Source organism: Periplaneta americana, chromosome 8 (genome assembly GCF_040183065.1).
Source record: "Periplaneta americana isolate PAMFEO1 chromosome 8, P.americana_PAMFEO1_priV1, whole genome shotgun sequence".
NCBI classification, from domain to species: domain Eukaryota; kingdom Metazoa; phylum Arthropoda; class Insecta; order Blattodea; family Blattidae; genus Periplaneta; species Periplaneta americana.
In genome coordinates, this window is record NC_091124.1 from 76,232,452 (window position 1) to 76,259,657 (window position 27,206).

The following is a 27,206-nucleotide window of genomic DNA, read 5'->3' on the forward strand; positions in this document are numbered from 1 at the left end:
CGCCTCTCTGAAATGCTAGTGGCTGGGCTGTCTTAGCTCTTTTCTGGGAACATTAATTTCTGTTATGAACTGGACGTCTACGTAATATTATACCCATACAATTGTTTAAAATAACTTAAATAAAAGGGCCTCGTTAAGTAATTAACTGTCACGTGATTTCCTCCCTTTCTACGACGCTGCGACTTAACCACTTGGACCTACAGTAGATAGAATTAACTCAGTAATTTTATCTTTTCGGATCGGGCAGAAGTGAAGATTGAATTTACAGTATGTAAGGTCTCTTTTATAGAGTAGATACGTAATTATTTAAACATGAGTTATTGATACGAATTACGTAATAGGAATTACGTACAATAGTCTATAGTGCGATAATATGCACATTAGAACTGAAGCCATTTGAACATTTTCAAAAATGTGTTTAAATATCCATATTATGATTATTTTTCAATTTAACTTCATTCTCTATAGTGTACGGTAATGTGCTGCAGACAGTATAATATACACTGCATAATGAATACATCAGAATGGATAGCTCAGTTCGTGAGTAAAAACACTCATTGTTAATCCTGTACTGTATTTTGATTGAACAAATCCTAATGAAAATTATCAAACTCAAAATCGGGATATTTCCTAGTGTACGTAAATGGATTAACTACTTTTCTTCCCTCCTATACCTAATAAAGTGATTTGTTTGTATATTACGCCAATATTAGCGAACTTCAGTCGTGGAAGGAGGTAGCAAACGGTTTTTCCGGTTCTTAATCGTTGGTCCGAAGGCATAGCCAGGTTAATATTAGAAATGTTGGTAAAAATAAAATGACGTCCCTGTATTTTTATTTACAAACTGAACAGATAAAATAAGGAGCCTACAACTTTATTTGTAATAACTTGGTTACCTGTATTCTCTCATTTATGTATAATCCAGTTTGTATAATATTAATATGAATATATCAATGCATGACAGTATTAATTGAAATAATTAAAATATAAATAAAATTATTTGTAGCAAATTCATTATGTTTGTGGGTTATTAACCCTTAAGAGGTGACGCACTAGTACTAGTACTAATACTAGTATGAGTTCTAATCAATGTTTTGGACATAATATTATTTAGTATTATTTCACTGATTAACTTTATAGCTCTTTACTGTGTTACTTGTCTAGATATTTTCAAAATCATCAACTTACATGTAATTTCCAAATTCTAAATATATTACGAGGTTAGTTAGAAAAAATTGGCAATTTTAATAAATAAATATAAAAAAAATCTGACATTTACCAGACGCTGCTCCATCAAATCGTTCCCATTGTCCATTCACATTTTAAAATAGGCCCAAACTTACACATAAACAGGATAATTAATTATTGAAAACAATATAATATAGGCTATTCTTACTTATACCAGTAATTGGTTGTATTAATTTAGTTTCTGTACTCCGAATATGTTGCATTACAATTATTAGTCAATACACTTCGTCATACGGGTCCATTTATTGTAGTCATCGTCGTCGTCGTCGTGTAAGGGATTGAATTTGTATACAGTGACATATCTTTCCAAACTTATTTCAAGCAAAATATTTTACTAAAACTTACAAGTAAATAATATCATAGTACAGCAGAATAATGGTATACATAACGTTATTTATAATAATAACTGTCAAATTATAAATAATACATACCACAACAAACGCAAACGCTGATATGCAGAGTGCGATTTGTAAGCAAAAGAAAATTCCACAGAGAGGTAAGGATACGGCGTCCTCCAGCTGGTTCAGAAACCTGAAAATAGTAATTATTAAATGCATTTGAAAACATCAAATATGTGAATATTCGCTTTTTATACAAGATTTTATTTCATCATACAAAGTGTTCCAGTAAAATGTGATGGTTTTCATAGCAATATTGTGGAACAATCAAATTGAATTAACAGACATTTGCTGGAAACGCTGCTGTAGAATCCAATTTATTGATCTGTACTTACTTAAAAAATACATTTTTAATTAACCACAACAACAACGAACACATTCTTGCAATGCTCTGAGAGCTCATTATTACTCCCTGCAATAAACCACGATAAATTACCCTAATTTAATTATTTATATTTTCTTTTAACTGCATTATGGTGCGTGGTCTTTTACAATACATTTTACTGTTCAAATATCTCCAAAAGAAGAAGTCGGCTGCACTAAGATCAGGAGACAGTGCTGGCCAGGCGATATCCCCAAATCGTGAAATTTTGCTCCCAGGAAACAAGATTCGAAGACAGTACATTGATTCACGTACGGTGTGTGCTGTCGTCCCTTCCTGTTGGAACCAAAACGAATTATGGTGATCCATCTCAGGCAATTCCACTATTCTGAACATTTCTTGGTAGCGATCTGGATTACTGAGCACAGCTTCTCTAATTCTGGCGACGTGTCCGGCGATCGCGAACAACCAGCATATCAATATCTATCTCAAACATTACCAATGTTATTGAATTTAGTCATACACTTCAAAATTGTGTTACGTAAATGAATTCTTCCAGGTCGTGGAACATTAAATTCATTTCTAGATCTTCTCTGAAAATGTGTGATGGATTTAGACTCAATATAAGCTGTTACTGAAAATACACGTTCTGCTAGCGTCCAGTTATCCATAAATTCATCTGATAGAATCACAGGAGAAATGGCATGTGTTGAAGGTCGCATAGCATCCAAAATTTCGTCCAAAGTATAACATTTCTAAAAACGATAGTGTTCTGAAAATCGTCACAATCTACTGAAATACATTGTATGGGTATAAAAATTCCGGTATTATAAATGGTCTTATCTCACATACCTAATGTATTACTCAATATTTCAATGTTATATAGGCCATTCGTTGTCTCGTGGAACCAAGTGAATGCGTGCGCTGTAGCTCGTAATAAAAACCCCATGATGAGTGTAAGTGAGCTAATTAGCTGCAAGTGGAAGCAAGCGAAGGAAGAAAGCTTCTCAGTCCATTTTCTTCTCCTTACGCGCAAGTAGGTTGCACGAGATAACGAATGGCCTACATCTGCCTAATATTTTCGAAACAAGACTCGCAGTATGCAACTATGTCTTTTCTAAATTTTGTTTTGCGAGAATTGCAACTAAGAATTTGAACGTGTGTTCTTCCAGAACTTGCAATTGAGGAACATTAGTCGACATAAAATGTATCTCTGTTAATGTTATGCATTAAGCTATCTTTATGACTTAGCAATGCTGAATTCGAATATGATGATAAAATTCTTTGCATTACTTAACATTCGAGGGGGCGAGAGATATTTAACATTATGCTTAAAATGCAATGTGGTATAATTTACATAGTTTTAATTGGTTAACTTTTTAAGCTAAATGTCAGATTAATGTATAATATACATTTTATTACGCTACGTAATTGAACGTAATATCAAAATTTCAAATTTGAATCTACTGGGATAGGTTTGTGAGGTCTCATATTACAGGTGGAGATAGTCGGATATTGCTGTTTTAATGTAAGGGGCCCTAGTTTACTGCAATGATATCTATCGCGTGATTCAGGAAATTCGAGTTCAGTACATTCGTAAAGATGTTTTTCATAGACTCATCTGCAGTTTCAAGGCAGCTTTATTGCTTGACAAAATAGGACACAAGGTACACCAGTGGAACCAAGTGCTATCCTGAAACTTGTAGTAGTGGTGGTTATTGAGCTTACAAGAAGGTTAAACAATATATTTTTTCCACTATGAATGGGACAAAAGCTGAGGAGAAATAGTTTCGGGATAAAGAAAAACATCTTTTGTGCGAGATCGTGCGTATTTGCTTGGTTTCCGCACAAAACCCATCCGCAGAAAGTGTAAAATTCCACATTCAGTATTCCCAACCTAACACACACAACAATTTCCCTCTTCTTACCGCTTAAGTGACATATTAATTTTACTGCTTTAGGCTTTTAACATATTATTTTTAGAGACGTTCAATATAGTAATAATTATAAATTGGAAACTTACCACTGCAATTTCACTTAAATTGCACGTTTAATTATTGTTTTTAAATATTTGCAAAAATTAAGTAAACTCTACAACTCCTCTAAAGTTACTGCATTCGTGATGCAAGTAACATTAAGGAAGTCGTGAAAAAATCAACAAGATTCCAGACTCATCGTAGACTGGGGAAAAAAACCAGACGTATATCACGGCCTGCTGGAGTATAGTAAACACAGAAAACAATTTAAAGCAACAATGTTGAAGATAGATATTTTTGTGTTGCAAATTTGCTGTCATTGAATAGAAACCAAGATGGAGATTTCATTGCAAATAATTAGAAATTCCTCTTTCAGGTATGTAATAAATGATCTTAGCACAAAATAATGTACGATACACGAGCAGTATGTTTTCTTTCAATTCTCTGAAATTAAAAAAGCTCAACAACGTTTCGCTTTTTCAAACTTTTCCTCGAACATGAAAACTTCAACATACCGCTCTTGTAACGCATATTACTATTTCCTCGATCATTCAAAAGTAGAATTCTTACTTCCACTAGATATAAAATTATGATTAATAAATTTATTTGTGAAGGCAATGAAAAAAAAAATAGGAAGGCTTTGTATAACTAATGCATATTTATATTTTTGTTAGTGCCATAATAACTTCGAAAAAATATTTAATGTCTTTAATAATTAATTTATTCCAAAAAAATCAGACTTTTCTTCCCAATAAATGATAGCTGACGAAGGAATTGCTCTATCATATTGAAATTTAGCATTCCTAAATCTAAATTTAAGAGACATGATGGAGATCGATAAGCTAATACATTGAATTAGAGATGAGCAGGGTCCGTCTATGCTTATCTACTTAACAAATAATAAATATTAAAATACTTGACACATTTTATTAGCTTGAACGTTTTTGACTTGAATAAGCCATCTTCAGAAAATTATGCCTGAGAATACATATATATGTAGATTGGTACATGCGTATTACGTAGTACAATATGAACAATGAGTTAATTATGAGTCTCTACTGTAAACAATTGTCGACTCAAATTAATTAAAATGTGGATAAAATGAAACGCTATATAAGCTGTGGTCAATAAATTATTCAAGCTGAAAACGTTCAAGCTAATAAAATGTGACAAGTATTTTAATATTTAATATTTGTTAAGTAGATAAGCATAGACGGACCCTACTCATCCGTAATTCAATACCTAAATCTATCTAAATTGCTATAGGAAGGAGAGAAATAAATCGTCCGGCCTTAAATAAGGATGACCACGAGGATCCGGAAATTAATAGCAAATAATTGAAACTAATTAAATATGAATATTGTTATAAAAATAAAATGTAATAATTAAGCACCATTCAGTGTCAATTATAAAATAAAATCTTAGAAGAATACCTTGAAATTATACTTGTAAGTAAAAGATTTTATTTTAAATTAAATCAACAAACGATTAGGAAAAACACGGAATTTTATTTGAAGGAAGTAAAGAGATAGGTTTGGAAGTAAATCCCGAAAAGACGAAGTATATGATTATGTCTCGTGACGAGAATATTGTACGAAATGGAAATATAAAAATTGGATATTTATCCTTTGAACGGGTGGAAAATTTCAAATACCTGGGAGCAACAGTAACAAATATAAATGATACTCGGGAGAAAATTAAACACAGAATATATATGGGAAATGCCTGTTATTATTCGGTTGAGAAGCTTTTATCATTCAGTGTGCTGTCAAAAAATCTGAAAGTTAGAATTTATAAAACAGTTTTATTACCGGCTGTTCTTTATGGTTGTGAAACTTGGACTCTCACTTTGAGAGAGGAACAGAGATTAAGGGTGTTTGAGAATGAGGTTCTTTGGAAAATATTTGGGGCTAAAAGGGATGAAGTTACAGGAGAATGGAGAAAGTTACACAACACAGAACTGCACGAATTGTATTCTTTACCTGACATAATAAGGAACATTAAATCCGGACGTTTGAGATGGGCAGGACATGTAACACGTATAGGCGAATCCAGAAATGCATATGGAGTGTTAGTTGGGAGGCTGGAGGGAAAAAGATCTTTGGGGAGGCCGAGACGTAGATGGGAAAATAATGTTAAAATGGATTTGAGGGAGGTGGGATATGATGATAGAGACTGGATTGATCTTGCTCAGGATAGGAACCTATGGCGGGCTTATGTGAGGGCGGCAATGAACCTTCAGGTTCCTTAAAAGCCAGTAAGTAAATAATATCCTTAATTAAGACATTCTGAGAGGTATAAATGAAATTGTATAATATGCAGGAGCAGAGAGGAGAAAAAATTGTTTTCTGGCGACCAGCGTAATTAATACAAGTAAACTTTGATAGTAAAATTTCAGAATGAAAATTGTAATATGCACAATAAGTGAAATATTTTGTACGAAGACAACTGTACACCACAAAATATGAATACTGTGAGACTAAGGAATAAGTGGTGTCGGAAGCAGTTCGCTATTGTAGGTATATTGTCATCAGTTTGTTGTTCAATTACAGACATACCAACTATCAAGAATAGGGGAGAGTTGGGTAGTATCGGACATCGGGTAATATCGGACAATGCGTTTCTTTCATCTACCACCAGATGGTAGTACCTAAATAACTTGGTTACGTTTCTGTATGCGTCATCATATAAACGTAACCATGTCATTCAGGTACTATCATCTGGTGGTAGATTAAAGAAACTCACTGTCCCATATTACCCGATGTCCGATATTACCCAACTCTCCCCTAATGTGCGCAATTAGTCGACGACTTACACTTCTTCGCATTAACTCGATAATCTCCTGGATTCAGAAGTGATCGCATAAGTTTCTTGTTTAATCTTTTTTCCGTTGTTATTACTATGGAAAGGGATATCCCTGCTTAAATTCTAATCTCTCATAGATTGGCAGGTCTGATGTAAACATGAGCTATGGTATTGTCGACAATGACGAACGAAATGCAGTTCAGTATTTCGCCGATACCGCTGAACGCTTGATTAGACTTTATCATAAATTTTGTTGCTTGTCAAAAAAACAACTGTCTCCTACCGTTAAAAAACTTAATACCTGATGACTTGTTGATGAAGACGTATACATCCGTTAATACTTTTCGGTGTGCCACAATAAGTTTCGTGTTGATTATCTTCCGTGCACAATTTATTATTCCACTTTAAATGTAGTAAAATATATTTTACTATATCCAACTGAGTGCACGCAATGCAAATACAGAGTAAATACAGATACATAAAACTGAAATAAATCGTCGTCCACTGGATTGATGCTATTACCTGAAAGTAAAAGTAGAATTTATTAGACAAATTATTTCATTTAAAGGTATTTGAATGTGTAACTTATTATGGACTGTCTAAGAGAAGGTATCTCGTTAGAATGACAATTACATGAGAGTAAAATGCCTAGTTCTCCAAGATTAAAGTAATATTAAATTAATGTGGTTATTATTTACAAAGTGGTAATGATAAAATAAAGACTTGAAAGTAGAAGTTTGAAATGACAGAAATCCAACCAACAACGAAAGAGAACTGGAAAATGAAGTAAAAGCAGCGAAAATCTACTTTGCCATAATGTACCAGGAAAAAAAAAGTTAAATGTAAAATATATTTATCAATTCCAGTTTAATGTAGCCTATATTGGTGCTGAAGAACGAAAACGAGCTTTAATACGATTTGAAATTATGAATAAGAACAATATCAGATGCAGCAATGATTCATATTATATTACCTACAATGAAAGAATTATACAATTATGAATAACAACTCTAAAAAAATATGCACTGGAAAAAGGGAAAATAAACGTAATATGACCTTTTATGAAAAGCTACAATAATGTACGGACAAAGTAAATATTAAAAACAACTATTTAATAACAGGAGATTTTAACGCTAAAATTAGAAACAAAGCAATAAATGTTTTATAGGTAATAATGAAGATTAAAATATTAACCATAAAGGAATGAGATTAATATATTTTAAAATAAACCACTTGAAAATAATGAATTCATTCTTCCGGCAAAAAAAAAATATATATTCACAAATAAACTTGGTGTATTAGGGGCAGTAGATCAAAAATAAACTCTGTGCTAGCAAATAAATAAATCTTATCCCTGCTCCAACCTCCCTTGCAAACACTAGTTTTCGCATACCTTGTAATTTTTCTCCTTCCATTTCCCTCTCATTATTAGTTAATTAATTCATTAAATGATCACTTATTACTGATTTCCAAGATATTAATATCATCATTGTTGCCGAATTTGTTTTCGCAAGGTGCAGAATGCAAAACGATGTACTCGCTGAGTTTTTTTTTTTTTTTTTTTTTTTCAATAATGCCTCCCAAGGCAAGGGTTATAATACGTTGTTGGAAATTTATAATTAACTTAAAGCTTTGAGGGTGCTATTCGTAGACATTTCGCTAGGCCGCGCTACGAGCGTGCTAAACTAGCCCCGGCTATCGACTGGTTACTTGAACAGGATTCATATCATATTGTATCGCTAACACTCGTTTATGAATACGATAAACGTTAGTTAGCTGATAAACCACCGGAAACCCACGCTAAGAATGTCTATGAATACGAGAGTTTGAGAGTTTGACTATCAATTTACGTGCACCTTGTTAATTTCTCATGAGTATTTACTACTACTACTACTACTACTACTACTACTACTACTACTACTACTACTACTACTACTACCACTACTACTACTACTACTACCACTACTACTACTACTACTACCACTACTACTACTACCACTACTACCACCACCACCACTACCACCACCACTACCACTACTACTACTACTACTACTACTACTACTACCACTACTACCACCACCACTACTACTACTACTACTACTACTACTACTACTACTACTACTACTACTACTACTACTACTACTACTGCCAGTGCTGCTGCTGGTGCTGGTTCTGCTAATAATAATAATAATAATAATAATAATAATAATAATAATAATAATAATAATAATAGTAATGAATTATTATTATTATTATTATTATTATTATTATTATTATTATTATTATAAAGACAATAACAATAATAAGTAATTGTCAATATTTTGATACAGGGTATATAAAAAGCCAGGAACCGCAGAATTATTTTGTATGAACCCTCTATATTTAGTCAGAAGATTATTTCCTGTTCGAGCGCAAAAGATTCTTTCCTAATTACCATAATTGCAAACTATTTGTTTCAAAAATTAATGTTTGTTCATTATAAATTGTTCAAATATTTGCTGAATAAAACTTATATTAAGTTATAATAACTCTAAAGAAAATACAAACCTAATTATGAAATTATTTTAGTCCAAAAAATGTATTTAATAATTCTTAATTAATGTATGTTTAGTCAATAATCCGCAGTCTGCTTGGAACCTCATAACTCATAAGTGATACCAATACGGCATCATTCATGAGGTATCCAAGTCAGTACAATTTTGCGTAGGATGGCAAGTTCCTTTCCCCCACTTAGCAGTTTAGAAATAATAATTTTCACTTCTCTTGTTAAAGTTCAATTTTTTTCCAACCAAGATAGAAGATTTTAATATTTGAGGAGAAAAATTCGCTCAATTGTCAATATTACAGATATTATTCTGTGGGACTAATTAATAATAAAACAACCTTTAATAGAATATTTTAGTCGCAGTAAATATTATTCATGCCATCATTACTCAAGCACCGTATATATGATGTATATATGGAACAAAATCCTGATTTAAGTGACGTATGAACCAATTACCTTTGCTGGTAACAAATATAGTTTCAAATTTAGCTTAGGTATACAAAGGCGGCAGAATCAGAAAGGTATCCTCTTCGTTAGGGTTGTAACATATGGCTGAATCCAGCTCAGTGACTTGAATCGAGACTATATCCTTTCAGAATAACGTAACATTTCGTCATCCCCACAATACGATGTTCTCCAGCAGTACACAATGGTGTAAAGTGGTCGGTAATCTTATTTTATGAAAGTAATGTGAATTAAAACATTGATAGGCTGTGTAGAAGAAGCATACACGAGAGACAGAAATTATTCTGAGATAAAGGTGGCAAAGTTAATTCTGTTTATTTACTACTTTTAATTTTACGCGTAACGTAACTAATTAAGAATCCTACTCATCATGTCAAATATTTGTATATATTAAACACTTATAAGTACTATACAAATACTGTTACCTGTGTGACGTAAACTATTTCAAATATGGGACTCTTCAATATAACAAATGGGTACCAAACTGGATACATCAGTTCACGAAAGGCAACCAGTCTCATTCCACATTGGAGACCGTGCAGTACCAGACTCCAAATTATGGAGAATTTCATAATTTTATGAACGCGAATTACCCATCCAGCCGCTGTCAACTTCCCGGTATTGGAATCTTTTTCAGGCAATTCGTCCCACGAAAAATATTTTGCTTGCTCAATTAAGTTTTCATATACATCTTTGCGGAGTCTGTAACAAAAATACATTTCAAATGTTTTTATGCTTTAACTAACACACATGTTTGTAATTTCTGTAAACAAGAATGAAGATAGTTTCGGTATTATGCCTTCGGAGAAGTCAGAGAAATCTAGAAGTATATTGCAGGTAATATCATGAACTAAAAAAATACATAATTGAATCAGAGTAGTAAATGCAGTTTATTGCAATCGCTTATGTTTGCCAATACTACAGCGCGCAAAAGACTTGGCTCTTAGCTTCATCGAAGCTTATTGTATTAATTTATCTATATACTTAGTCTATCATATATGTGGCGTCCAATAAATATATCTTTCGGGAACTTTAATTTATAATTTCTTAAAAATTAAAAATTTATCTTCAAAAACAAAAACTGCGAGGAAAAAATGTGCTAAACTTCACATATACACAGAAATTCGTCTTGTTTCGCGAGCTTAAAATTAATATGTCTTGACTTAGAAGGACTTTAAACATAATTTTGTATCACTTGGAAAAACAGTATATAACGAATTCGTGGTTTGTGAAAGTTTAGATGCCTCTACTAACGAAATAATTCTAATATTTTCATTAAAAGTAACTATTTCGTCTAAACCAGTGGTACTCAAATCGCGATCTACCTTTAAGGATATTAAACTTCACGCGATCCATAAGTTAACTTAGTACACTATAATCACTGATGAAAAAGTAAATACTGTATGTTAATAAATAAATACTATAGTATATTACTCTAATTCAGCACACGTTAGAATTTGGTAAAATATTTTGCACTCACCGAACTAATGTGATGGATGGGCCTTTTGTGTCTGCATAAGCTGGTGTATGTTGGATTAAAATGCAGTTAACTTGAGTTGTATATCAGAGCATGCATAAAGTATATTTCTGTGCTTGCTTCTCATTTGAACTAAAGAGGAAAATCCCTTTCCACAAAGATAGGATGTTGCGAACGGCACAAGCAACTTTAATGACTCATTCGAATGTTCAGGATATTCATATCATAATAATATCCGAAACGTTGTTATTTCTGAGTGTAAAAATTTAGTTTTACTGTCAGAATCACAGCTGATATCACACAATTGTCCTCTTAGTTTCACTGACAGATTTGAACTTCCGAAATATAGAAATGGTTCCCGAATCCAATTGAATTCACTATTTTTTTGGAAAATAACTTCCAATTTTATTATTGAGAGCAGAGAGATGGGATACTATACAATCACAAAAACAATCAGAAGTTAAGGAAAAATCATTCTCACTTAGAAAATAATCAAAGATTAGAAAGGTAGAAAAGTTATTACTTTTAACGTACTCTAACCACAGAGTGACGTTTTTGTGGAATGTCTTGATTTTATCATAAGCTTTGAACACAGTGATAATGGGACCTTGAAGGGACAAATTGAGTTTATGTAGTTTGAAAAATATCTGTCATAATAAGCCAATGTGGCTAGCCAATTGTTATGTAAAACAAAGCTAGGTACTCATTCTTACAATGATTAAAAAATAGTAAAACTTCTTGCCTAAGCTCGAAAAGTCTTACAAGGACTTTACCCCTTGAAAGTCAGCACACTGCTGTATGAACCAGGAGGTGCTTATGTTCACTACAAATTTCGTCGCAAAGGACAGAAAAAAGTATCGCATTCAAAGGACGAAATTTTATGAAGTTTATCACTTTAACTGCAATATCGAAAACTATTTTCATATCACTCGGCATGGCCAATGCTTTCCTGTCAATAAAGCAGTGTACGGTACCCAAATCACATCTGCGCAAAAATTCCTCTGGCCGTCCACACATCGCTCTGCATCCATCGAAAGTTAGTTCAGCACATTTTTTCCAATTAAAGCTATTAAGCATTGCATCACATATGAATAAGAACTTCGAAAATACATTTCGCTGTTGTATGCATTGGTAAGTTTTCACAGAAAAGAAAATCTTCATTGTCGGTAACCTGATATTCAAACCTAATGAAACAAATGAGAACAGATGAATTAACGATGTCCGTTGATTTATCAATAAGTAATGCAAAACATTTACTGTCTTCTATTCTCATGATCAATTACTAGCCATTTAATTGATACGGCAATACACTATTTCGTTAGACATGGGAATTACATCTAACTGCTTTGCTTCTTTTTCACCGAACATAACTTTAACAATTTTAGTAGTCGCGTGGGGGTCATGTTGACCCCCAGTGTTATTTGTTGTTTTGTATTATTTTTACGCTGTTGCCTTAATTTCCCAGCCTGTCAGTACCTTCCTGAAAAGATGTCGGCAATACGACTATATGATAACTTTCAGTTTATCACTGTCATTTGTTGCGTTAATTTAAATTTTCTATTGACATAGAATCAGTATATTTTATATTTGAATTCGTGTTTTTGATTAAGGGTCACTCTGACCTCCACACGACTACTAATGTTACAAATCAGTCTACAAGTACTACAATGTTACTTTTGTGGTGTATATACATGCAAATTATTACTTAAGAACATTCGGCAAGTAATGACCCATATGAGCTAGATAGTTTACGTGGAAAATTGAATTTTATATTTTAATTCTTATTTTTGCTGGAGGTCACTTTGACCCCCACGCGAGTACTAATGTCACAAATAGTTCGCGAGTACTTAAGTGTTAACAATACCCTTAATCACGGGGAGGATCAGTTTCCCACTTATAGAAATGAGGTTTTCTAGCTTTAATAATACGCAAACTACCCAAATATGATGTTTCCAAAGCCTTTTAATTCAGTGACCTACTTCAGATACAACAGATTTTCCTCGTTTAAATCGCATTACTACGCGTGCGAAATATTCATCAGTTTTATTTTTAACAACTGAATGTTTTGTTTGTAATTGCCTTCGTAATTTATTTGGTTTTATGGAAGCATTTGAGAGAACTTTGTAACAAAATTCACACTGTGATTTGGATTCGTTTTTATCACCAAACCATGCAAATCCCAACCCCAAATATTTGCTTCTTTCGTGTCAGTCCACACCTGTGGAGTAACGGTCAGCGCGTCTGGCCGCGAAACCAGGTGGCCCGGGTTCGAATCCCGGTCGGGGCAAGTTACGTGGTTGAGGTTTTTTCCGGGGTTTTCCCTCAACCCAATACGAGAAAATTCTGGGTAACTTTCGGTGCTGGACCCCGGACTCATTTCACCGGCATTATCACCTTCACATCATTCAGCCGCTAAATAACCTATATGTTAATACAGCGTCGTAAAATAACCCAATAAAAAATTATTTTCGTGTCAATCACCGAACTAGTCGTACTCATGTCAGAGTTCGAAGCAGGGACACTTGATTCACTATCACTTCCGGGATTGTTAGGTTCATCATCAAATATTAAGACGGAAACACACTCACTAAATCTTGAAGAAGGCTGACTGAAGACTAAGTGTGAATAATAGCAAAATTATTATTATTGGCAGTCGGAAACAAAAGAGAATGACCCGAAGAAGTAATTTCGATATCTGTCTTGGCAATAATTACAATCACTCACAAATCTTATTGTCGGCAGAACATATGACCCCATCACCGCGTGTCAACTTCTTTGCGATAGATTCAAAAACTGTCGCCTGTCAGCCATCATAGTGGTTTTATTATTTATTTTGTTGCAAAAACGAACTAATTTTATATAAATTCACATGCCCAAGAATAAAAGTACAGCAGGACATTACTGAGAAAAAATTTAATTTTATTAGCAGTAACATTTTATTCCCCAGTATTAGATTTGATTTCAAGCTGATTAAAATTCATTGTTAACATTTGACAATTATAAGTACATAATAAAAATACAATGCTACCGATTTCATTTAAGTTCAAAACAGCGAATATTATTTAATTTATCATTCCACATTATACTGTAGTTTATGTAAGACAGACATATTTAAAACTTAAAACCAAACTCAGCGTTGGCAGGCACGTCTCCAGCTGAGTGTGAAATAAGATTACGAACCGACTGGTGTAATTGTGTATGTGATTATTTCCGAAGTGTCCAGAGTATTCTTTAGCTACTTCATTCAATTTTGAAGAAATATGCCGCGTAAACTCAGAGTTGTAAGCTCCAAAACCGGTTGTGGAGCTAGAGAGTGCAGTCGGAGCGTGAACTTGCATATGTCTGTGGAAGCATCGGAGCACTCAACGAGTCATAGTGGAGCGCTCCGCTCCGTTTAGGCTCTATCTGACAACGCTGGTGTAAGGTGATATATTGAATGCAAAATATTCAGATTTAATTATCCATACGATTTTGCTTAGAACATGGAGCCTACAAAGTGATACACACTTTCCATAATTTAGTCTACATTTTTATAAAATTCTCCAGTTTCTAAAGCTGCATAGTTTGTATTTCAAATTTAGAAAGGATGTGTTAAGAAACATCTGGAGATTTTCAACTACAGTTTAGCGGTTTTTTAAGCTTCTGCAGCAGTAAATGGAATTCTGAGTTGGCAACACTGGTTCTATTAGTTTTGTTGTTCAGTCCCGCATTCACTGAAAGCAGACAGGTTTACTACTCCCATGTTCACTGCAAGCTGAAAAAATAATTGAATGTTGATAATATTAACTTTAAAAAAATATTTCTTAACATTTTCGAGGCCTAACGAATCATTCCGCGACCCATAGTTTGAGAAACGCTGGTCTAAACTATGTCACTTGCTCAAAGATATTACATAAGGAAAGAAATGTACATCCGATATAGAAACCATTTTGATATCAAACTAAGCAGAGTAAGGATGACAGATTTACTTAGAAATCGGTTACTAGATTAATTTCAGTTTCGCTTATGACAGGTTAATAATTTTCCCAGAATATGTTAACTTCGTAATAAATTTCAACTTCCAGGACAGTAATCATTAACAGATACGTTCGCTTCTTTAAAGGAAGGGGAACTTATCAATACGATATAAATAAATTATGTTCACAATCAATAATGTGTATATAAATATTTTATCAACCTGTTACACTCCGTAACAAATTTTAACTTTTTTCTTGCGTTTGGCATGTGATACATGTTTTCTATATATTTTGAACCTCCTGAATACGAATATGAAAATAAAAACTGTTGTTGGTTACGGTTTTTGAGAAATTTTCGAATTCATATCTATTAAAAATACTGCTTTATTCTCGTATAATGACAATAAGATTAAATACTCACTGTTCAGGAGATTACAGGTTTTCTGCATTTTCTTTTGTACTGGATATCAGGTACATCTCGAGCTGAAGTCGAACAATAGTCTGCTAGAATATTGGTACTCTAATGTCTTTGGTATCTTTTTTTCATAGTTGAAATTTCTTAATGAAAGCGTTCACCATGCTCATCACTGCATTCTCCACAATTATCGGGGAAAAAGTTAAGATGGGAGTGAAGGAAGTTTCATTTGCCAACAGTTAATTTTGCACTAGTTCCTTCTTCAAAGTTCTCACTTCTACGACTAATCAGAAAATTTAATGCAACCTCCTTGAATGCAATCCAGGCGGCTCTCTCTTTTCCTTCCAACAAAGATTCGAAGTGATTGTCCTTCGTTATTTCTCTAATTTGTGATCCATTAAAAACTACCTATTTTATTTTTGAGTCACTAATACCAGGAAATTTTTCCTGGATATGTTTAAATGCTTCAATTTCATTAGTGGTTAGTCAAATTACTCGTTCACTGTGTAATATTAAAATGCATCATGATAAACATAAATAAATTTTGGTTACGAAAAATTATATATGTATGTATGTGTATATGTATATATATATATATATATATATATATATATATGTGTATATGTATATATGTGTATATGTATATATGTGTATATGTATATATATATGTATATGTATATATATGTATATGTATATATATGTATATGTATATATATGTATATGTATATATATGTATGTGTATATGTATATGTATATATATGTATGTGTATATGTGTATATATATGTATGTATGTGTGTATATATATGTATGTGTATATATATAACGATATTTCATAGGTAGGCCTAATTAACGCTGTATCATAATATTCTATGCAATTACTTTAAACTTAAAAGCAGAGAAATTTAAAAGATACACTCGATTCCCGACAAATTCTTGGTAATTAATGCTCGAGGTTCTGCGAAATATCGAAAATCTCGAATTATCAACACAACTTATTATGATCCAAAGTCCAGTAAATTTATTCTGATAGGTTTAAATACCATAATATAACTAAAAATCACGTGCAAAATATAAAACAGTGCAAAGCATTTTGAAAAATTTTAATATTAATTTATTATATCTCTCACTGTAGATATTCCCCCACTTCAAAGTCCCTAGATAATTTGCTTGTTGATTCGCCTTTCACCAGCCTTTCAATGATTTTCAGTTTGCCACTGAGAGCCTTTTATTTTTATTTTTCCGATACACAATTTTTTGAAGCACACTGCCACAAACACTATCTGAAATTCGAACAGCACACAAACATTTCAAATGGAAAAGGCGCACAGCACAGGCTAGACTTGATTGTCACGCATCTCAACTGTTACTCGCCAAGGTTTACGCGTCATGGGTCGAAAGATGTTAGAGCGGGAAGGGAGAGGAGAGAAGTTTGAGAGGAGAGGGAGAGGGCGTAAATGAAGTAAAAACGTAAATGACAAGTTAGTTCGCAAAAACAAATCGCGTATTATCGGGAGTCAATTTGTAACTTATATTTAAAACTGTACTTAACCTCATAAGTCGGAGGAAATTTACAAAAATTACATATAAAACTTGAACATCAGCATAAATTAAATATGAAAAATTTGTATTAACTTCGTGAAAATTTTCTGTAACTGTGTTAGGTAGCAAAGAACATATCCAATTTTATTCTTTCAATTTATATTAATAACTTTTCACTACACACTGCATTTGTTTGTTGTTGCTTAGTCAACTTTTCGAAGATAGCTTTGAACCTAAGTGACACCAATTAGGCATTACTTAGTGAAGGCTTTAATGTAAAATATAATACGGGGCAGCATTTTTCTTGTTTTTTAGTTCTTGGTGTCTACAATATTTCATGATATTCAAATTCACAAAGGGTTGGTAATAACAATAATCTTTTCCTACGAAATTGCGGAATGATAAGTTTCCTAGCAACAGAATTGACATTGGAAGTACGATTTCCTACATTCAGTGCACGAACTTTCCGTACACTACAATCTTCTCTCCTAAATGAAATATGAAACACTTCATATAGAAGAACTGAGAATTAGAATACATTATCCACCAACTATATCGGTGGTGTACCCATAAACTCTTCGTCTACATTCTAGTCTTCAATCTCCATAATTCAGAAAGACTTATGGGGTTAGGTACAGCTTACAGCAGTAAACTTTTGGAAATATTCAACATTTTTTTCTCCTTTACTGTATCTTGTGCAGTAATGAAAATTAGTATGTGTAAAACATTGTCCTTCTCCTATATGAAAAAAAAATATATATATATTTTTACATTAAAAAATACATTTTTTTTTTCCAAATTCAGTTCACTGTGCAGTAACTAAAAAAAAAACTATAAAACAATCTGTGATGATATATTTTGTGTGTATTTAAGATGCATGTCATATTTATAATATGATGCAAGATCACTACTCTGCCTTTGATAAAGTGTCTGATTGAAAATAAATTCATTTAAAATGGTCAAATATCAGTATTTCCTTCTAACACAAAATAAAAAAAAGATATATATATTATTTATTAGGGAATGTAGTTGAAAGTGATTGATATTGTAAACATGAGTTTAAGCAATAAAATAAAAGAGAGAGGACATGAAAAAGTTAACAAGTGTGAGTTACGAGGGAAGCGCTTCATCACTGCGTAGTGAACTGCCAAAATGTTGAATTTAGAGAAAAAAATGATTTTTTAAATTGTAAAAATATTTTTTTTTCATAAAGCAGAAGGTCAGTATTCTACACACACCATTTTTCATTATTGTACAAGATACAATAAAGGAGGAAAAGCATGTTAAATATTTCCAAAAATAATACAGCAGTGCGGTGTATCTAACCCGTTATATACTGAAGCGTTAAGCATACAAAATGCTGTCCAAACTCAACAGCTACTAAAAATCAACAATGGATACCTACTAGTGTCTTGGCAACAAACATGTTGAAGTAGATGAAAACGCGACTTAACATTTTTAAATAAATTTTCATTTGTAATCAATTAAAATTAATGTAATTACAATATTCCCGTAGGAAAAATAACGTGTAACAAACTTGCGGAAAGATCCAGTTGCAAACATCGCAAGATTGCGCTCTGGCTCGAAATTTCATACTCGTTTTCAAATGAAGACCTTCCCGATCTAGTTTTACAATATACTATTTCAAAGTTATAACATTTCCCTCACTGGTCACTATAGTTTTCGTATGCCTGAGTGTGTCGAGAATGTATAAGAAAATGTTAAATATAGGCCTACTTCATACCTGAAAATAATTTCTGTCCAATGAATGAAGGTTCCTAGAGTTACTATGCGCATTGTCTTCATGATATTCTTCAAATCGTCACTGTGAATTATATCCAGCAATGCACCAAAATATAAAAGGGCACAACACAAAGATATAAAAACGTTGCTAATTATTCGCATTTTGGAAACCTTCTTGATATAAATAGGTACATTCCCAAGTCTGAGTATTTTAATCAGTAAACCGAAGTGTTTCTCTGTCAATTCGTCAATTCCCATCTTCTCACTGATCGTTCACACACAACGCTGATTCACTTTATCTTCTGTAAGACCGTAGACACTGACTACTGCAGAGATGATCGTGTGTATATATAGACAGAAAAAGTTGCCCGCGTCCTGTATAATCGTGAGAAAAGTTGAGATTGGCTGCTTGAGTTTGGACAGGGGTGGACAAAATTCCCCTTCATTGAATATTGTTCGATAACGTAAAAGACAGAGAAGCGCAAACTCTCCTCAAAAGAGCTAATGTCGTCACATGTTTCCTTCACCCCACCTCCTCATGGCAGTACTCGAGCCTATTCCCCTTCTATCACCCTGTGACGATTGGTTACAATGACATGTTGCGTGGTATACAAACATTTCTTATTCCACAAAGAAAGGGAGGAACAATATTTTTGTGTTGAAAGGAAAACCAAAAGAGTAGTGCCTTATTTGCAAAAAATATTCGTCTTTGGTTCCACAATATAGTATTTAACTACGCTTTGAAAGATGCCATTATAACGATTACTACGAACACATTTTTTCAGTACGCAGTCTCTAAATCATTTGCTATTGGAGTTTGTCTTTGAATATTGTAAATTTTATTAGTAACAACAATGAAATTTATTCGCCACAACAATAATTCCTTTCTACAATTCACCTTAAACGCTCTCGTCAACAATTGGATCTTCACTCAACACAGTATTCGTTATAGCACTCAACCGACGACAATGACAATTTACTTGGACTAGTACGAACAACAATGAACTGTTAATCTTAACTAATATTTATAAAGCACTATTTACAAATCAGAACTATCAGTTCTCAGTTCACAGTTCTTCTAGCTCAGTCACTCGAGTTCACAGTATCTCGAACCACAGACCTCCAGAGACAGTTCACTGTACTCGAACTCAGGTCCCTCCAACTGCGGTCCACTGCACTCGAACTCAGGCCTTCGGATGCTGACGCAGATGCGGATGCACACTCGAGTCGAACTCCGGTTTGCTTGACTGGCTTGCTTGCACTGTCTTACTCACTGACTGAATAACTGAAAAACTACTCGAGTTCGCTGGCGCTTCTTCTTTTATAGCAAAATCATAGTTGCGAGAAATTTCTACAGGTGTGTAGAGAATTATCTGGATATCTCCACTTCGACGCACTTCTGGAAGGGTCGGGAAGGTCCATTCCCCCTTACTCCGCATGCAGCAGTTGCGCGTGCACTCTCCCCTCGTCGCGTGGGCCTTTCCCCTCTCCGCCGCGCGCCGTCCCTCATGCTTCATGAAGCCCGCGCGATATGCTCTCTCGCGGGACGCTGGTCGTGAGTTCGAATCTCACGTCGCTGTTACAATATATTAACTTAATTTTGAATTTATTATGTACGCCTAATTCATGAATTCTTCTAACAACCTGAATGATATTTCCTATTTGCATATGCAATTCTACGATCAATTCCAAACAAATTAGGAGGTGTAATTGCCTTAGTAATATCAATCCAAGATGAAGATAGCTTACAGTTTAAATATATTATGAAAGGACCAACTCCTGACGAATTCACGCGCAGACAAGATTGTCAAAGTTTCATATCGAATTGCCGAACACATTGTAAATAATATTTATATCTTAATGAATGGGAATTCATAAATAATTGTTTCATTATAGGTGCTGAGGAAGTTTGCCCCAGTTTAATGGATAAATTTTAATCTGGAAGCATATCGCGAAATACCGTGACAAGACGCGTGAAAGAATTGGGGTGTGATATATATTAAAGTAAGCAACACTGCATTAGTCACTAATAGGAAAGGTGTTCAAGGTGTAGATTTGAATTTTTTTCATCAGAAAATGACAAAAAATTAACTGAAACAGTCAATGTAAAAAAAGGACATCAAAGAAGTTTGTGATTATGAGGAGTGTACGAGCGTGTAATAACTCTGCAAAGGGTGGATGGGTGGGCATCGCTGGCAACGGATGTGGAGAGAAATTTCTCGTTTTTGTTACCAGTTCCCTTTTCGTATATAATACAAATGTGTGTGGTTGGTACAACGTTTAGAATAAATCATTATTTCACATTTTAATAACTTTGAGATTATATTAAGACAAAATGCGAGAAAATTACGAAATAAGTACTTCTCCGAATGATGGGTTCCACTTACTTTATTTCGTTCCTACCGTTTCATTTTATAATTTCAAAAAATATTTTACTTTATGATGTTCGAATGAACATTGAATAATGAACTCTATTTATCGATAATGTAATGCAATGTAATATAATATGGTATGATAATATATATATATATATATATATATATATGATATGATATATAATATGATTTGAGTTGAACACCATATTTCTCCGTCCTATCAGAAAACAGCAGAGTTCGTAGCAATCAAGAGAACGCAGTGGAACGGTGCTGTGAATATACAGATCAACCGGTTTCAATATACAGACTTCACTGTAGGTTTGTTTCAAGATAATATCTATTCTGTGATGTCTTTAAACAGAAAGGAAGATATAGATGTGTTCTTAGTGTAGAAATGTTACTAGATCATCCTAAGAAAAAAAAGCATCTTGTGAACGAACTAATTTAGTTATCGATTTCATCCGCTCAAGAATATTGTTCTATGTAGGTAGGACGATCTAATTTTGAAGAACCTATTGTACGTGAATGTCACTTGTTCTTGCAGATTGTGATACAACTTTTAAATTCAAAGCATTATTATTATTATTATTATTATTATTATTATTATTATTATTATTATTATTATTATTATTACAAATTTTAATTTCAATCCATTCTGAATCTTGCGTACACTACTTTTAACACTTGAATGTAAGTAATTGATTAACTAGTGGACTTACTCGTGTTAATTATGTAAGTCAGTGCGGCTTGCATAATTAACACGAGTAAGTCCACTAGTTAATCAATTGCTTTTAATTTCAATGTTTATTTTGCCAATAATGCAATAGTGAAATTTTGCAATTTCGTGTTCTGAAGAAATCGGTTCGTATCTGAGGACGTGGACACTAAGTTTCTAAGCATAAGACTCATTCAGCAAGTATAGGACTACATACAGCATTTCTAATTATCTGTTCTAGTACACCTTTCTAAATTTTTCGGAATAGGTTTGTTACTTAAAATATTCTTAAAGTGTAAATAACACTAAATATATTTTAACAAATTAATTGTATCTGACTTATATATTAGCTTCTGAAATGTGGATAAATTGCGATTTCCATTTCTAGTTTTTGTGGTATTAGATGTAGATATATTATATAATGAAAGTCATGCGACTCTGCTTAACTCTGCTTTCAGAAAACAAACCTGTTATAAATATCCCCACATTGGTCGCCCCTGTATTCTTTTCTTTTTCATTAAATTATAGTACGGTATTATCAATCGACATTTTTTTTACGAACTGTCATTTTCTTTTAAACTTCTAATTATCGGGTATTCATATTAATTTAAATGAATTATTCTTTCGGTTATGGAGTGGGTATTATAATACAGTTGTTCTAAAACTTGTCGTCCATAAAGAAGCCCGAAATATATTACTCGATAAAGAGGAAGTTAATGTACATTGTTATTACTGCTCAACATAATTATGAAGTGGGGTCACTTTGTCTGTTATGTCCCCCACAATGTAAATTAAGTTATTAATGCTTTACTAAAAAGTGTTGCATTAATTTCTTGGTAATATACATAAAAAATGACTTCATCTTACCAGAATCAATATTAAACGTAGGAATGCTCCAATAGCTGAATGTTATGTTACGAGTTTTTAATCCAGAGACTAAAGTCTTGGTTTATCTCAACCGTCGCATGCGACGTGCGAAGCTCGCCTCGCACAAATCCGGACTACACGAGAGATTGTGAGTGGTTTCTATAACTGCGAGGTGCGCAGAACTCGCATCTCGCACGTCGCATGCGTCGGTTCAGATAAACCAAGGCTTCAAGTGCCGACGCACAGCGTTAACTGGTATTTTATTAGCATGCTCATAATCGTAGAATGATTTATTTTCTGGAGTTCTTCTTTGTTCTATCCTAGAACATAAACGTAACGGTTAGATCATCGCTATGTTAAAATCGGCAGAACTTTGAAGAGAACAACCGCCAGGATAGCGACCAGTCCGCCGTAAACGAACACGAGATGGCAGTGCAGTCGCTAATCCAAATTCAAATGGGAATTATGGCGTCACTCATTATGTAACAACTACATGGCAGCATAGTAAAACTGACAAAAGTTGTTAACGTTAAAGCCTATAAGGCTGAACTATCTGGGGTATATATGATTTAGGGTTCTATCTATCTAAAGATTATCAGCTCAACACTACTATAAATTTCAGTTGCCTTTTTCTTCATCCATTATTATATCTTTTAAGTAACATACTTTGCAGAAAGTAAGGAAAAAGTATTTGGTTACATTTAGAATCTGCGTATTTTTAGTAACGTGGATATTCTGTAAGATGTTTGCGATTTCTAGGAACTGTCCACACTTGTGGAGTAACCGTTAGCGCGTCTAGCCGCGAAATCAAGTGGCCCAGGTTCGATTCTCGGTCGGGCCAAGTTACCTGGTAGAGGTTTTTTCCGGTGTTTTCCCTCAACCCAATATGAGCAAATGCTGGGTAACTTTCGGTGTTGGACCCCGGACTCATTTCACCGGCATTATCACCTTCATCTCATTCAGACGATAAATGACCTAAGATGTTGATAAAGTATCGTAAAATAACCGGTACTAAAATAAAAAAAAATTCCAGGAACTTCTTGAAAACATCTCTGGTATCTGTGTGCACCAAATACGCTGAGTTATCTCACTTCATTCTTCATTCCTATTGCGCACAACATTTCTACTGTCAATGATCGTAATTGAGGACTTGTTCGCTCTTTCAATTGCGAGTTAGAGGGTTGATTCCTAGCTTTATTTTAATTGTCTTGATCCCCTTTATCACCGCCTGTGATTAATGGACGGTATTTTTCGTACGTCCTGTATATGCTTCTTATATAACATTTGGTATACTAAAGAACTGTTAACTAATTATTAATTACGTAGTTCTACATCAATTCAATCAATAATTCACGTTAAAGGACTTAGATAATATGTGTCTAATTGTCGTTTAGTCAACTGTCCGAAGACAGGTTTCAAACTCAAAATTGAAGCCATTAAGACATTACTCATGAGGCAAATAAGCCAGGAGGTAATTGGGTGGAGTGGCCTGTTCCTTTCCCTCTCCATTGCATACATCACCGATTCCCTTCCTTTTTACAATGATCACACTTCAAATGTATATAAACAATTGTTCTTCCTCTGACTCATATCGCCAAGTGAGATGTACTGCCTGTTAATAGATGTACATATCAAGCAGAACCTCAATCAGAAGTAATGTGTGTAATAATAAGGAATAATTATGTTTAACTATTATCGGTCCCTAATCTTCTTCACCGAATCGAACAAAAAGAACTTGAAAATCTGGCGTTATATTTGAAAAATCCACACGAAATTGTGCCGAAAGGTTAGTGTGCAATATACGTATCCGTATTTTGATTTCATAATGTTCAACTGTTAAAAAAATTGTTCAGATTTACAGGTTGGTGCATACATAGATCCTGAAGAACAGGCGAATTCTAGTAATAATAATAATAATAATAATAATAATAATAATAATAATAATAATAATAAATTATGATTATAATAAAAATGATGGTAATAAAAATAATGATAATCAGAATTTACCTTTTAAATCAGAATGTTGAGAACTATATTAAGTAGCTATAATGACGTTTTAAATTGGTTTCGAAAAGTCACGCAAAACCTTGCGGCGAATGAGGCATTCAATATTTATTTCATACTCACAAGCAAAAATTTCTCCTCCCTTTGCGAATGGAAGTTTTTGTTCAAAATCGATACGGAATAATGACTTCGATACCGATATTGCGAAGGTTCAAGCGCCATTCATACTACTGTTACTTAGTCATGCTGGTGGCTGTGAAAGGGGTTGAGGGAGGAAACAACCAACTCGCAACTCACGTTTGCATCACAACTCACAAAATGGACACGTTTACATTAAGGTATGCAATATAATGTTCGTTCAAGAATAATTAAAGATACAAGAATGCAATACATTTCCTTAGAAGTCTCCATTAGCATTTTCACAAGATTGACATATTTGGTGTGACGACGAATTCAGCCATTTGGATAAATAAATGCAGTCGGTATCCTTAGAAGAAGATGGCGTATCGTATGAGGCGGCGTTGGTTATTATCAGTGAAGGGGGAAAAAACTTGACTGCTTATTAAACCATTTCAGTACTTCGGCTTTCACATCATTATCTGTGCTAAATCTGTTCCCTTTTATAGCTTCCTTAACCCGGGAGAAATCGCTATATACAGTGCTCTTCGGGTGGTCGCATACACAACATATTGCTGGCCTTACTGATTTTTCCCGTTATAACTTTTGAGAGCTGTGAAATACCAAGTTTGAAATAACAACACGTGTTTTTTTAAGGAGAGAGGATTCGTATTTTTGATGAAAAATGACTAAATAAAAAAAATTGTTTAAAATACTCTGTGATATGTGTGGATCGCCATTCTTAAACTTCCTGCATTATGAATTTTTAAATCACTCGCCCACTTTTATTGTTGTTTCCCGTAAATTAAATTTTCAAAACATTTTTTTAAAATGCCCTTTGATATATGTGGAATGCATTGCATAACATTTTATGGGTATTTGTGCCCTTATCGGATGTTGAGACGTCATTTTTAAACTTCCTGCGCTATGGATTTTTAAATCACACACCCGCTTTTATCGGTTTCTAGTAACTTCATTTTTTTTTGCTACATTGCCAGACAAAATGGATATAATTTCTGAACTATTATAGATACATGCACGAAATTTAGAAAACACATTATTTAGACTATTAGGAAACTTTTCTCTGTAACAGAGTTTTGTTAATTGATTTCATTTTAAAAATACGTCCGTTTGTTTGCAAGAAAGGAAATCAGAAAATTGTTACTAAATAATAATTGTTTATTTTACAAACGTAGGGACTAATATCAAAATTCTGTTTCAGTCAGTTTGTAGTACATACTTTTGCAAACACATTGCAAAAACTGTTTGAATCTATCTTTAAAAACGGTTTAGATATATCGGTTTTAGTACAATCCTGCATTGGGTATATATATTTTTTTCAAATTTGGACCCTCAATTTTTTTTCAAAATATTTTTATTTGGTTGAGTTGCCACAGCTATGAGTTCTCTACATACAAAAAATTAATAATTTACACCAAATAGGAAAAAAGTTTTAGAAAATAATATCCTCTCCCCTTAAGACCTGTGGCTTTCTTTGGCGTATCACATTATATGTGCAATAGTTTGTTCGAAAAGAATATCTATATTTGCTTTAATAATTCTCAGCCCTATTCTGTTCATCTGGCTTTTGTACTGCGAAGTTTATGTTTTGACTTCATTTTAGAAAACGGGGAGTTTTGTGGTGAAATATCTGCATTCAAGGAAATATTTAGGAACTTTTAACGGGAAATAATAATAAGATTAGAAATCCATTGTCTTTAGAAAGACATGTCAGTAATTGTTATTTCATCATAACTAAGATAGTGGTATTTTCTCTACGGAATACAATTGTATTGGTTGGACAAAATTCTGCTAGCAGGTGATAGCCAACACTTATAAGTTCAGATAGAGAGGGAGGAGGAGAGGAGACGGGGAGAATTAACGTTGGTTACATCTCCACGTCTTTGTTACGCTAGATTGAATTTTCACAGCAGCGTAATATACTTCTATTTCCATTATATATGATTATTATTTATTTATTTATTTATTTAAACTTGCTCTAAAATGGGGTTACCCTGAAGGACAAAGTATGCCAAATATGCAAGTGCTAGTGAATGCGTTTCATTTTATGAAAATCTTTCCGTAAAAAATGTAATAATTATTATTTTGGGATTAATTTACTTTATGCTTTTAACTAGAAATTTGAATAATGCATAGTTTTGCAAATAATATAATTATAAAAACACTAATAGGTTTTCGTATTCATTTTACTTCTAAATAACGATTTTCCCAAAATAA